The sequence below is a fragment of the Eptatretus burgeri genome, chromosome 8 (assembly GCF_056783735.1).
Source record: "Eptatretus burgeri isolate ZD-2024b chromosome 8, Ebu_testis_v1, whole genome shotgun sequence".
In the NCBI taxonomy this organism is placed as follows: Eukaryota; Metazoa; Chordata; class Myxini; order Myxiniformes; family Myxinidae; genus Eptatretus; species Eptatretus burgeri.
In genome coordinates this window covers 25,021,330-25,034,472 of record NC_140968.1, presented here as the reverse complement: position 1 = coordinate 25,034,472, position 13,143 = coordinate 25,021,330, and the positions used below count along the sequence as shown (strand labels likewise).

The following is a 13,143-nucleotide window of genomic DNA, read 5'->3' as shown; positions in this document are numbered from 1 at the left end:
ACGTACCGAGAATATTTCATCAGGGCTCCCCTTCTGAATTGGTTTCCGATGGCCAAAAGAAGCCATATACAAAGTTTGGCGCTTTTGTCCGCCCTGTAACGATTATCACCCTAGGCCATAGTGCTAATAGTAGAGTGCACATGCAGGTGAACAATGTGACGATAAACCATATGTCAGATCTGGTGTGTGGGCAGTGTGGCTAGTAGGCTTTCAAACATCTGGTAACTGGAAGAAAGGGGATACAGTAAATATTATTAACCTCTGCCATCGAAGATCGGAGGTTACTGTTTTCACCCCTTTCTGTTTGTTTGTTTGTGAACAGTATTCGGAAAAACTCCTCAACGGATTTCGACGAAACTTGGTGGGGGGGGGGGTATGTATGGTCCAAATTTTGGACTTGGTCCCCCCCCAAAAAAAATTGTTAGAGAAAAACAATTTTTTTTGCATTTCTACATGTTTTAAGTGATTTCCAACCCCCCCCCCCAAAAAAAAATTGTTAGAGAAAAAAAAAATTTTTGCAACTTTTTTTTGAACAAAATTTCGATTTCTTTTTTTTGCATTTCTACATGTTTTAAGTGATTTCCAACCCCCCCCCCCCCAAAAAAAAATGTTGGAGAAATGAACTATAACTGTCAGCACTGTTGACGTCATATTTAATGAATAAGATATAAGGTTCATTTTAGTGACCCAGCAGTATTGGCGGTGGAGGTTTTGCACTCTACCGAGTGCTCCCCCTCTCGTTAGATTAATGTTTTTTATCCGAATGCATTCAAAGTGTGAGATCTTCAATTACTGCACTCAGATGGACCATATGAATACATTTTTGCTGTATATGCTCTCCTTTAGCCGCAACTAATTGCATATCAGTTTAACTTTTGTGCCTACAGGATGGTCACTATTTCCAGCCTCTGGTAGAGATACATTATGATATAATGACATCCACTCACCTTATTTACATACCACTGCATTTTAAAATATATGATTTAACTTCAAGGCCCAATATTATCAAAATATGTAGTCATGATGCTTACGTGAAACGCAAAACGGAGGACACATCGCTCCGTGCATTCTGTTCGTAGGGAATAAAGATGTATAGGAAATTCATTGTTCTATGATTTTTGCATGTAATTAAGCTATCCAAACATTATTCTACATCTCTGACAACAAAGGAAATATGTTCACCTTATTCCTTGACCCTCCAAACATTTGTGTAGATTCCTCATTTACAAATTTCCATGGACCAGAAGTTGAGATATTTAGGAAAATGAGAATTTCATTAATGGCGGATCCTAATTAGCATATCAATGCATTTAAAATTATTTCCACTACTTTTACTCAAACAGAAAATAGTTATGTTTCCCTTAAACACCAACAGACATCATAAGTCACAGTTATGTATTATATCAGGCCCAGGTAAAAATTATATTGATTAATCTGATCTCGCATTATTTTCGAATGATTCATTGTGCTTTGTATATATTGACATTTTGCCGATCTTTGTGAGATTCGTCTATTTTTGATTGGTTGCCATGGAAACAGCTTAATAAAGGATAGTGCAAATGAGTTATTTTTCTGGGAACATCTTTTTTCTGATACTTCGGATATATATGAACACTCTGGTATCAGTGAAAAATTGTCACGGGGGGGGGGGGGCGGGGGGTAAGGTCGGTCCCACTGGCCCCCGACCTAAAGGATATGGTCAATCGTTGACCTCTGGTGTAAAATCTGACTGCTATGGACGCTGGTGCTAAAGCAGATGGTGGCGAACCCTATCAAGAATTATCGGAGAAAAGACCTTGCCCGGCATCGAGAGCAGCGTCACCCCTCGGTAGTTGTTGCAGTCCTGGTGATCACCCTTCCCTTTCCAGAGAGGGACAACAAGGCCCCTCTTCCAGTCAGTTGGGATGATGCCTGTGCTTCAAACAGAGCACAGAACTGCATGCAATGACATGAGAACAGCATTTCCACCAGCCTTGAGAAGTTCAGCATGGATGCCTCAGATCCCAGGAGCTTCACCCTACTTAAATCGGTTTATCACAGCCTGTGTTTCCACAAACGAAGGTGGATCACAGTTGATTGGAGGGTCAGCAATAAGAATAGTAACACCCCTGACATCCAACTCAACAGCTGGTGGGTCACCCTGGTACAGCCGGTCAAAGTAACCAGCCCATTGGGCCTTCACTTCGGATTCCTCTGTCAAGAGCCCACCACCCTCCACTCTAACTGCAGTACACCGAGGGATGGGCGAGGAGGAACGCAATGCATGAATTCCCCTGGAAGCAGGATGAGAATCACTTGACCACAGGTGATGCTCTCCCCATTCACAGATTCCTCGCACATCGGCCTCCTTGTCCACTCTTAGCGCACATACAGTTTTACACATCAACTCCCTGAACAGCTCAGCTCTGCCATTCAGCCTGGCCCTGTGACTCTGGTCAATGGTATCCAGTGTCCTTGAGAGACAAAATTCTTCTTTGCCCTACGGTGAGTTCCAAGACATCCACCGGCAACATCAAAGACGGCGGTCTTGAAGGCACTCCACAACTCCTCAGGATTCCTCAAAGCACCCAGACCACCAAAATCTCCACTCCACCTGTTCACAAACTCCTCAGCTACCCTCTCATCTTTGAGCTTGCCAACATCCAACCAAGGCTGGGATGGTACCATTCTCCCAGATTTAAGCTGCAACTTCAGAGTTGCTACCACAAGCCTGTGGTTGGTATTGAGTAATTGAGCACTCCAGTAGCTCCTGCAGTTCTGGATCATCCTCCAGCGACCATCAACGATCACATGGTCAATTTCCTTTGCCACACCACCAGCGTTGGAATACCAAGTCCAGCAATGAGCCTGCGGGTGCTGAAACTATGAACCAGCAACCGTAAGTCCACGACTTCTTGCAAAGTCAAGGAACTTAGTGCTATTCTGGTTCACAGTTCCAGACTCATGGGGACCAACACACGTCTCATAACCATCCCTATCAGTGCCAGTCGATGCATTGAAATCCCCCAAGACTATAAGAGTATCTCGCCTGGGGCACTGATCTACCACAGACTCGAGCATGGCAGAGAATGTGTCCTTCATGGTGAGATCACTCACCTCAGTCAGAGCATATAAAGACACCAGGGAAATGACACCCAAGGAGTGATGAATCCTTCGTCTCATAATACGCTCGTCGACCGGTGTTACCTCAATTATCATTGGAGTCAGCTTATTGGACACAGCTGCAACAACTCCTTGGGCATGGTAACTATCAGAGCAACAAGACCGATAGTAGGTATAACCACTCGCCATGGTCTCACCAAGATCCACTCTCTCCGAACCCCAGAGAGTGCTGCAATACTAATGTTCAAATGCTGGAGCTCAGATGATAACAGAGACAGGTGATCATCCTCTCTTAGGGATAGGACATGCCAGGCACCCACCCAAAGGGACCGCTTCAGGTTAACCCAAGGAGACCGCCATCTGGTGGATGACACATCATCACCACTACGCCACACACCACCGCAATCTGACCCAAGAAGTTTATCCCATGATTTTCCTCTGAGCATCAAAGAATGGGGGTCCCGAAGGCTTTGCCCCAATTCCATCATCCAGTGAGTTGCCCTGCAAAGGGCAGCAGCACAGGAGGTACTCCCACGGAGTGGGTTTTCAGTTTTCTTTGCGTTTGTGGGTTTTGCAGAATGAAGTGTTTTACGGTGGCCGGAGTGCAAATCCTGCCACCAACCTCCTTAACAAAGTAACCCCACTGCAGGAAGACATCTACAGACACAGTTGGGCACTAGATATAGTTGACCGTTGACATACAAGGAGCTCCTCTGCCCTTTGACAGGTTTTATTTTTATTCCTGCTGGGTGTCCGCAGGGTCGTCCTAACAGCATTGTCGGCCCTGGGATAAGCAATGCACTGGAGCCCCTACCCACCCACCCACGGGAATAAAAATGTAAACGGCCAATAAAATTAAGCCTATTGATTTATTGGTACTTTCAATAAAATCAATGTTTAAACATAAAAAATTATGCTGTAAAGCGAGGATTAATCAACACAAACTTTTAAACAATATAACATAAGCCTTGAAAAACACAAACATTTCTACATATAAATGATAATTAATTGGTACACCGTACGGAGATGGTACAGTATGAATTATTTATTATTAATGAACACAAACGTTTGTGAAATTTCTTAGCAGAGGATTGATTTATCATTGGCTTGAGGTCAATGGTCTTCAGGATGTCATTTTCCATGCACACGAGCGAAAGCCAGTTCAAACGCCGCTGCCCCCATTGTGCTGCGAAGCTGATTCTTTGCAAGTTTCAATCCTGAAAATGAACGTTCCCCTGTACAGTTGGTCACCATCATGCACATGAACACTCTGAGTGCAATTTCAACATTGGGAAGCACAGATTTCAAGTTGTCTGAAATTATTTTTCTGTACAATGCAGGGAGAGTCTCACAATTTCCATCAAGAACCATGTAGAGCTTGAGATGCTTGCATTCATCAAGAAGGTCACCATAACCAAGGTCTTTGCGATACACATTAGCCATATGTTCACACTTTTTATTTAGCTCATCAGAACCAATTGTTTTCAATTGACTTAAGAAGGAAAACAGATTTCCAATCCATGAAAAAGTTTCTGCACGTTTTGTCAGGTCAGAGGTCAGAGAGTCAAGAACAGGGAGGAATGTTTCCACCTTGAACTTTTCACTTTTATTTTGAAGTATCTCTTCTTCTGATCCATCATATCCAGTAAGACGTACACTTCGCTTTCGTTCCCCTTTCTTCCCATCGCTATAATCCGAATCTGGACACCTACTCCTGACCTTCAGTTCATAGTCACTAAATTTGTCTCTAATTTCCTGAATATATGTTTTCAGAGACTCAGGAAGATTAATGGCAACAAGTATGTCCACATCTTTTGACTGCAGGACCTTACTTGTTTTGTTCACTCTTTCGAGAATGTAGGTTCCAAAGAATTGTCAGAAAGATAGTTTCCAGGTTCTCCATTTTCTTGCTCAATCCTTCTGCCTCTCGTCTCGTGTTCACTTCCTGGTCAGTGTCAGCTGATACAGAATCCAGTGCATGTTTAATTTTCTCGAAACCTCCATGCAGAGCATGGACAGCATCAAAATGTGACGACCATCTCGTGTCAGACAGACGCTTGACCAGAACATGATGCCAGAACATTCCATCGATGCATATAAGCCGAGAAAAAGAAATACAGAGGGTGAACAAAATCAAATAATTTTACAATCAGTAGACAACACTCTGCCGCTTTTACTCCCACCAAGTTCAGGCTGTATCCACCACAGGGGACATAGATGGCGAACTCATTCAGTTGACGGATCCGTGCTTGCAATCCAGTATAGCGTGCAGACATATTTGAGGCATTGCCATACGACTAACCACTTGACGTCAGTCACTCTTTCTTCTTCGAAGTGTTTTCTCCTCCGAAGTGTTGTCATTAAACGTTAAAACAAAAGCAAACACCAACACACGACCTCGCACCAATTAGGCAATTAAAATCCACAGCTGCAAGTCAGATTAACAACATTATAACAACAAAATATTATTGCAGATGAACAACATTATAAGAAACAACATTTGTCAGATAGTTATGCACAAATGATTTATATTATAAATATAATTTGAAAAGGGATTTGAATCCCAGGCCTTTCCAGCAAGAGATCGAGTAACCATCCACTCTGCCAAGCGATCTCTCATGAACAATTTTGCAGCATGGGGCCCCGAGCATCGTGGGGCCCCTGGGCAACTGCCCAGTGTGCCCATGCCTTAAGACGGCCCAGGGTGCCCATATCCATATACCGTCCTTACCAGGAAACCTGGTGGGGGAGATCGTTTAGTCGCTGACAACCCAACCATGAAACAGGTTAGTACAGGTTTACATGGTACATGTAGCAAGTTACAGATCTAATCTGGCCTGACCTGACAAAAGAAGAGGGAGGGAGAGTGAGGAGGGGTGGGGGAAGGGAAGGCAACATGAGGTGGAGCATTAACTACGATTCATAGTCTCATCACAATGATTCTGCATCGAGTAGCAGTGAAGATGGAAACAAAATAATGTCTGAAATCCATTTTCTACCGGTCATACTATAAATGCAACCTGGAAACAAAACCCGCCACACACGTCTAGAGCCAAGCATTCTGGAGACAAACACCGCCCAGACTCGTCTGGAGACAAACTCCCGTCTGGATATAAACATCACCTGGACACATCCGGAGACAAACTCCCATCCAGACATAAACATCACCCAGACACGACCAGAGATAAATATCGCCCGGACACGTCTGGAGACAAACAGGCATGGCCCGGACAGGTCCAGAGACAAACACCATCTGGAGATAAACAAGGCCCAGACACAAACACCATCTGGACACGTCCGGAGAGAAACACCATCCGGACATGTCCGGAGACAGAGAGATAGAGATAGAGATAGAGATAGAGATAGAGATAGAGATAGAGATAGAGATAGAGATAGAGAGAGAGATATGTGTGGGAGGGTACTGCACTGTATTAGGATGGGGCGGAGCGGGGATGGGACAGAGAGTGAGGAGGGGGGGGGGCGTGAGTTAGCAGAGAGAAAATGTTGTGCTTTATGAACGTACACACATTAGTACTTGGCTGATATCGGCAATTTCTTGGGAATCGGCAGATTGGAATCAGTGTGATTACTGACTGCAGTACGTACTGTATGTAATGCAAAAAAACTTGAGTAGCTTTCACCCTTGTTTTGAGGAATTTCAATAAACAAATGAAAAAAAATTACCCCCATGTGAGGGTGACGGTGATCTCTATAACACCACAAGTTCTCAATGTTCAGTTATGACCGAAGACTACTGAGCAGCTTGACTGCGCAGTTTGGTTAAAGATGACTCGGCATTTTGGCGCGCGCGCATGAAATTATATTTAGAAAATAAATGCCGATGTTTACATTTCGGGTTTTGAAACTTTTGCACCTTCGGCGGAAAATGTATAAATATAAAAGGCTAAAAATGTGTTTTATATTTATATTTCATTTCTCCTTCCTTCCTTCTTTGCGAATCGCATCGGTGTTTTTGGCCATCTTCCAGATCACGTGACGATCAAACGGGAAGGAAATTCAAAAATCTGTCCGGTTAGATACAAGATAATATTTTTTACTATCATAATCAATAAACAGTTGCCGAATATGTTGTAGAATGGCAGACAAGATAGGTTTTGAAAATGGCAATTTTTATAACTTACATGACCTCGTGACCTTGACCCTGACCTTGAACCCAGACAAAAGTTATATCGTTGTGCAACACTCGTCGACCTCAACCCACATACCAAGTTTCATCAAAATCGGAAAGAAAAATTGTTGACGGACGGACGTTTGGTCTGGCTTTATTAGGTCATCTCGGTAGAGATGACCTAAAAACAAGGTTTCATTTATATAGACGTTTCAAGGATATGTGCGTAAACATTCATTTTTGTAAACAGCTGCATGTGATGGGTGGAAAAAAAAATTGGCTCCGTAATTTATAAAACATGTTTATACAGCAACCGGCTCAGACATTGGGCGTTATTAAATATATTTTGCTTTTAAACTGACAAAGAGAAACATATAACCTTTTAAATCACACCCGAAAACTTATTGCTTTAGAAATTCACAAGGACAAAGGAAAACTGATAAAACGGCCATAAGATACAGGATGAAACTTTGCCACCAGGCTTGACATGCCCGTAACAGGGTTGACATGCCAAATCTACCCATGTGTACCACGTCTGTGTGTGCTGTGTAATACCTCTACCTTATATAGCAACTGCCGACTGCACATCCCAATTGGGACATGAACTGCACTGCAACCGACTGTAGGACACTCGGCAAGTGGCTTAAACACTCAAGCAAGCACTCCAATGGAATGCCTGGCTTGGCAAGCGATTACCAATTGCCGTCAATAAAAGCATGCACCCTGAAACGTCCAAGCAATGTCCAAATTGGACAAATGAACACGTTTTTTTTATCAGTTGGAACTGTTGCTAAAGTCAATTCTGGAGCTTCAATTTTGTAATTCGGTTTAGTTCAAGAGATTCTCGAGGTTATGGCATGTGCGGAAATGAAATAAAGCAACGAGCGCTGCTATCTCCAGGAATTTATAAGCAGTGCAATGTATCCAGCGATTCATATGTATCGATAACATGAGTGAGGAGAGTGAAAAAAAAGACTATCGTTAAGAAAAAGATGCGGCCTGTTCAGAGTCCAGGCATGGTTGAGCAAGGCAAAAAACATGGCGACTTTAGACCCTGGGCACGCAGGATAAGCCTTAAGACCCCAAAGACAGCGAGGTGGCTGAGGAACACCTGAAAAAGGATATAATTAAATAAGGCCGTTAATTATCTTCAAAAGGGGTGTTTCAATTAACCCAAACACTCAATTTTCACCCCTGCACTTCCTTGGAGTTTTCATATTATGCATGCAAAGTTTCAGTCTGATAGGTTTCATGGTTTTGGAGTTACGGAGGAGACACACTGACACACACACACACACACACACTTATTAGTATAGATAACCTATAGATTGCACTGTTTGTTGAAGTTAAAATGTCATCTCATCAATATGTCTGAAGCCTGGTGTTGGCTTAATGGTTTGGTTGGCTGGCTTAAGATTGTCGGGTCTTGAGTTGAAGCCCCTGTTGTGCTGTTGAATTAACACCAAGTGGGTTGATTTGGCTGGTCATCCTTCTGAGGTTGGTAAAATGAGTGCCAGTGTGTTGGGAACAGGGAGGCACCATATCAATGGTACAGCTACCACCCCCCCCCCCCCAGAAAAAGATGCTGCCAAGCAGCCACAGACTGCACACAAATTAAAAAAACAAAAAAGTGTGAGTCCTAGTGCCATGAAAAATCTGAATCATATATCACCAAGTTAAGGTTGAGACAGACGTTGCCAGGAATTTTATTTTCAGGCATGAGTCGGTTGGCTTGTGAGTACGGTGGGAAATTTTTTTGAGTGACTCAAGTGAAAAGAACAGAATAAGTCTGTAAAAACATCATAACGAAGGCACAAAGTTGGGAGTTTTTCCAAAGAGTTGGATATTTGTTTTTCTGACATCAATATATTTGATGAAATGCAATAAAATGCGTATACCAGCTCATTAAATATCACGTGACTTCCAAACTTCAGTACCAAAGATGAATAAATATATTGACAGGAAAAGGCCATTTGGCCCATCCTGCTTGTTTGGCACCATCATAATACGAGGAGGTAGTCATTGAAGCTACACGTCAAGTGCACTTCGATGATTTCAACGAGCAATACAAATGAACCATTTGGTACTCTTACCTCAAAACAAGCTGGTAAAAGTCAAAAAGAGAGGCTGAAATAAGTATAAAGATTCGTTATATGGACCCTGGTGTTTCACGTGTATTGCAGGGCATCAGTGTGTGCACCACCCTTCGTGAGTGGACGTTAGGGATCCCTCTGAGACTTTTGCGATCCATCTTTCAGGTCAGTGTTTTGGGACTGCCACTGGTAACATGTAACCCAGTGCTACCTGCCGCATGGCCAAGTTGTCAGCGACTAAACCGATACCACTCACTGTCTTTGCTCGTGAGGACGGTGAAGGTGACACCCTTCCAGGACTAAACACAACACCTGACAAAGGACGGATGAGCTCCTTTCGGGAGCCAACGGCCAGCTAATGAGGAGATGGTGTCTCCTAAGGCCTAAAAAGCACCCATTCGGTTTGGACCGCTTTGTGACCACTCAGGTAACCGAGAGGGGTAGTGGAACCCTTGATGCGATGCAGGTGAGCTCGTATTAGGCAACGGCAATCACAAAACTACACCCGTGGTGAAGAGGTGGGTACACAGTGTCACTGAAGCAGTGGAAGGCATGTTTCTCGTCCGGTGGATGACACTGCGGTACAATTCTTCCCCAAACACTTTTGTACCATTTTCATGGTGTTAGTGGGCGTACTGATATTTATTGTCAGTCCCTATTCGTTAAAAATAAAAACCGTGAACAAACTGCTGCTCTTACTGAATGCTGTGAATAAAATGGCAAACCACCCAATTCAAATCACCACTCCACCCAACATAACCAAACGGTTCCACATGACCAAACCACCCAGCATCATGCAACCACCCAACACAACCAAACCACCCAATTCAAATCACCACTCCACCCAACATAACCAAACCGTTCCACATGACCAAACCACCCAGCATCATGCAACCACCCAACACAACCAAACCACCCAATTCAAATCACCACTCCACCCAACATAACCAAACCGTTCCACATGACCAAACCACCCAGCATCATGCAACCACCCAACACAACCAAACCACCCAATTCAAATCACCACTCCACCCAACATAACCAAACCGTTCCACATGACCAAACCACCCAGCATCATGCAACCACCCAACACAACCAAACCACCCAATTCAAATCACCACTCCACCCAACATAACCAAACCGTTCCACATGACCAAACCACCCAGCATCATGCAACCACCCAACACAACCAAACCACCCAATTCAAATCACCACTCCACCCAACATAACCAAACCGTTCCACATGACCAAACCACCCAGCAGAACAAAACCACCCAACACAACCAAACCACCCAATTCAAATCACCACTCCACCCAACATAACCAAACCGTTCCACATGACCAAACCACCCAGCATCATGCAACCACCCAACACAACCAAACCACCCAATTCAAATCACCACTCCACCCAACATAACCAAACCGTTCCACATGACCAAACCACCCAGCATCATGCAACCACCCAACACAACCAAACCACCCAATTCAAATCACCACTCCACCCAACATAACCAAACCGTTCCACATGACCAAACCACCTAGCGTAACAAAACCACCCAATATAACCAAATCACCCAGCATAACAAACCATCGAACATAACCAAATCACCCAGCAGAACAAACCCACCCAACATCACCAACCCACCCAATTCAAATCACCACTCCACCCAACATAACCAAACCGTTCCACATGACCAAACCACCTAGCGTAACAAAACCACCAAACATAACCAAACCGTTCTGCATACCCAAACCACCCAGCATAACCAAACCGTTCCGCATGACCAAACCACCCAGCATAACAAAACCGTTTCGCATAACTAAACCACCCAGCATAACTTTACCATCCTCATAACCATACCACCCAGAATAACAAAACCACCTAGTATAACCAAGAGGGGTAGTGGGTGGTTTCGTAATGCTGGGTGGCATGGTTACGAGGATGGTAAAGTTATGCTGGGTGGTTTAGTTAAGCTGCCTGGTTTGCTTATGCTGGCTGGTTTGGTTATACTGCCTGGTTTGCTTATGCTGGCTGGTTTGATTATGCTGGCTGGTTTGATTATACTGGGTGGTTTGGAAATGTAAGGTGGTTTCATTAAACTGGCTGGTTTGCTTATGCTGGCTGGTTTGATTATGCTGGCTGGTTTGATTATACTGGGTGGTTTGGAAATGTAAGGTGGTTTCATTAAACTGGCTGGTTTGCTTATGCCAGGCTGGTTTAGTTATGCTCGCTGGTTTGATTATGCAGAGAGGTTCGGTTATACCAGGTGGATTGGTTATGCTGGCTGGTTTGCTTATGCCAGGCCGATTTAGTTATACTGGCTGATTTGATTCTGCTGGCTGGTTCGATTATGCAGAGCGGTTTAGTTATACCAGATGGATTGGTTATGACAGGCCGGTTTAGTTATGCTGGCTGGTTTGATTTTGCAGGGTGGTTTTGTTCTACTCGGTGGATTGATTATTCCAGGTGGATTGGTTATACTTGGTGGATTGGTTATGCAGAGTGGTTTGGTTATGCCGCGTGGTTTGGTTATGCCACGTGGTTTGGTTATGCTGCATGGTTTGGTTATTCCGCGTGGTTTGGTTATGCCGCGTTGTTTGGTTCTTCTGTCTGGTTATTGGGTTATGCCGCGTGGTTTGGTTATTCCACGTAGTTTGGTTATGCTACGTGGTTTGGTTATTCCACATGTTTTGGTTATGCCACATGGTTTGGTTATTCCACGTGGTTTGGTCATTCCGCGTGGTTTGGTTATGCTACGTGGTTTGGTTATTCCACGTGGTTTGGTTATTCCACGTGTTTTGGTTATGCTGCGTGGTTTGGTCATGCCGCGTGGTTTGGTTATTCCGGGTGGTTTGGTCATGCCGCGTGGTTTAGTTATGCCACGTGGTTTGGTCATGCCGCGTGGTTTGGTCATGCCACGTGGTTTGGTCATTCCGCGTGGTTTGGTTATGCTACGTGTTTTGGTTATTCCACGTGTTTTGGTTATGCCACGTGGTTTGGTCATGCCGCGTGGTTTGGTCATGCCGTGTGGTTTGGTCATGCCGTGTGGTTTGGTTATGCCGCGTGGTTTGGTTATTCCGCGTGGTTTGGTTATGCCGCGTGGTTTGGTTATTCCCCGTGGTTTGGTTATGCCACGTGGTTTGGTTATTCCGGGTGGTTTAGTTATGCCACGTGGTTTGGTCATGCCTCATGGTTTGGTCATTCCGTGTGGTTGGTTATGCCACGTGGTTTGGTCATGCCTCATGGTTTGGTCATGCCGCGTGGTTTGGTCATGCCGCGTGGTTTGGTCATGCCGCGTGGTTTGGTCATGCCGCGTGGTTTGGTCATGCCGCGTGGTTTGGTCATGCCGCGTGGTTTGGTCATGCCGCGTGGTTTGGTCATGCCGCGTGGTTTGGTCATGCCGCCAACTCTTTGCTAAAGAAATCGTGGGAAATTTAACGTTGATGCCTTATCTTGCACAAAAAAAACCTGGATGGTAGTTTATAGCTCGGTCAGGATTCACACCCAGGCTGGAGAGTTCATTGACGAGTGCGCAAATGTCTCGGCTATCCTGCTGGTCCCTCACAGGTAAACCGAGGTGATCTCTCGTCTCGACAAATAGAAAGTCATTGCCGCGTGGCAGACGCACACTGTAGTCACGTGATCATATGTACAGCTCTTTCTTCGAAAAAAATCGAGAGCGGATATCTGACAGCATCTCCGACAAGGCCATTCATCAACTCGTAACTGCATAGTCATATAAAACGATCATAACCTCCTCCCCCCCTCCCCCGCCCCTCCTCGAGACCACCCACAACTTCCTCTCCCAAACTTCAACA

At 44.5% G+C, this 13,143-nt stretch overlaps 1 protein-coding gene across 3 annotated transcripts in view; it reads right to left on the bottom strand.

The window, feature by feature from the left end:
- The window catches only part of LOC147021347 (uncharacterized), a 134,726-nt gene that overhangs the window by 105,686 nt on the left and 15,897 nt on the right, over positions 1–13,143 (bottom strand). The gene's annotated exons all lie outside the window — the stretch shown is intronic.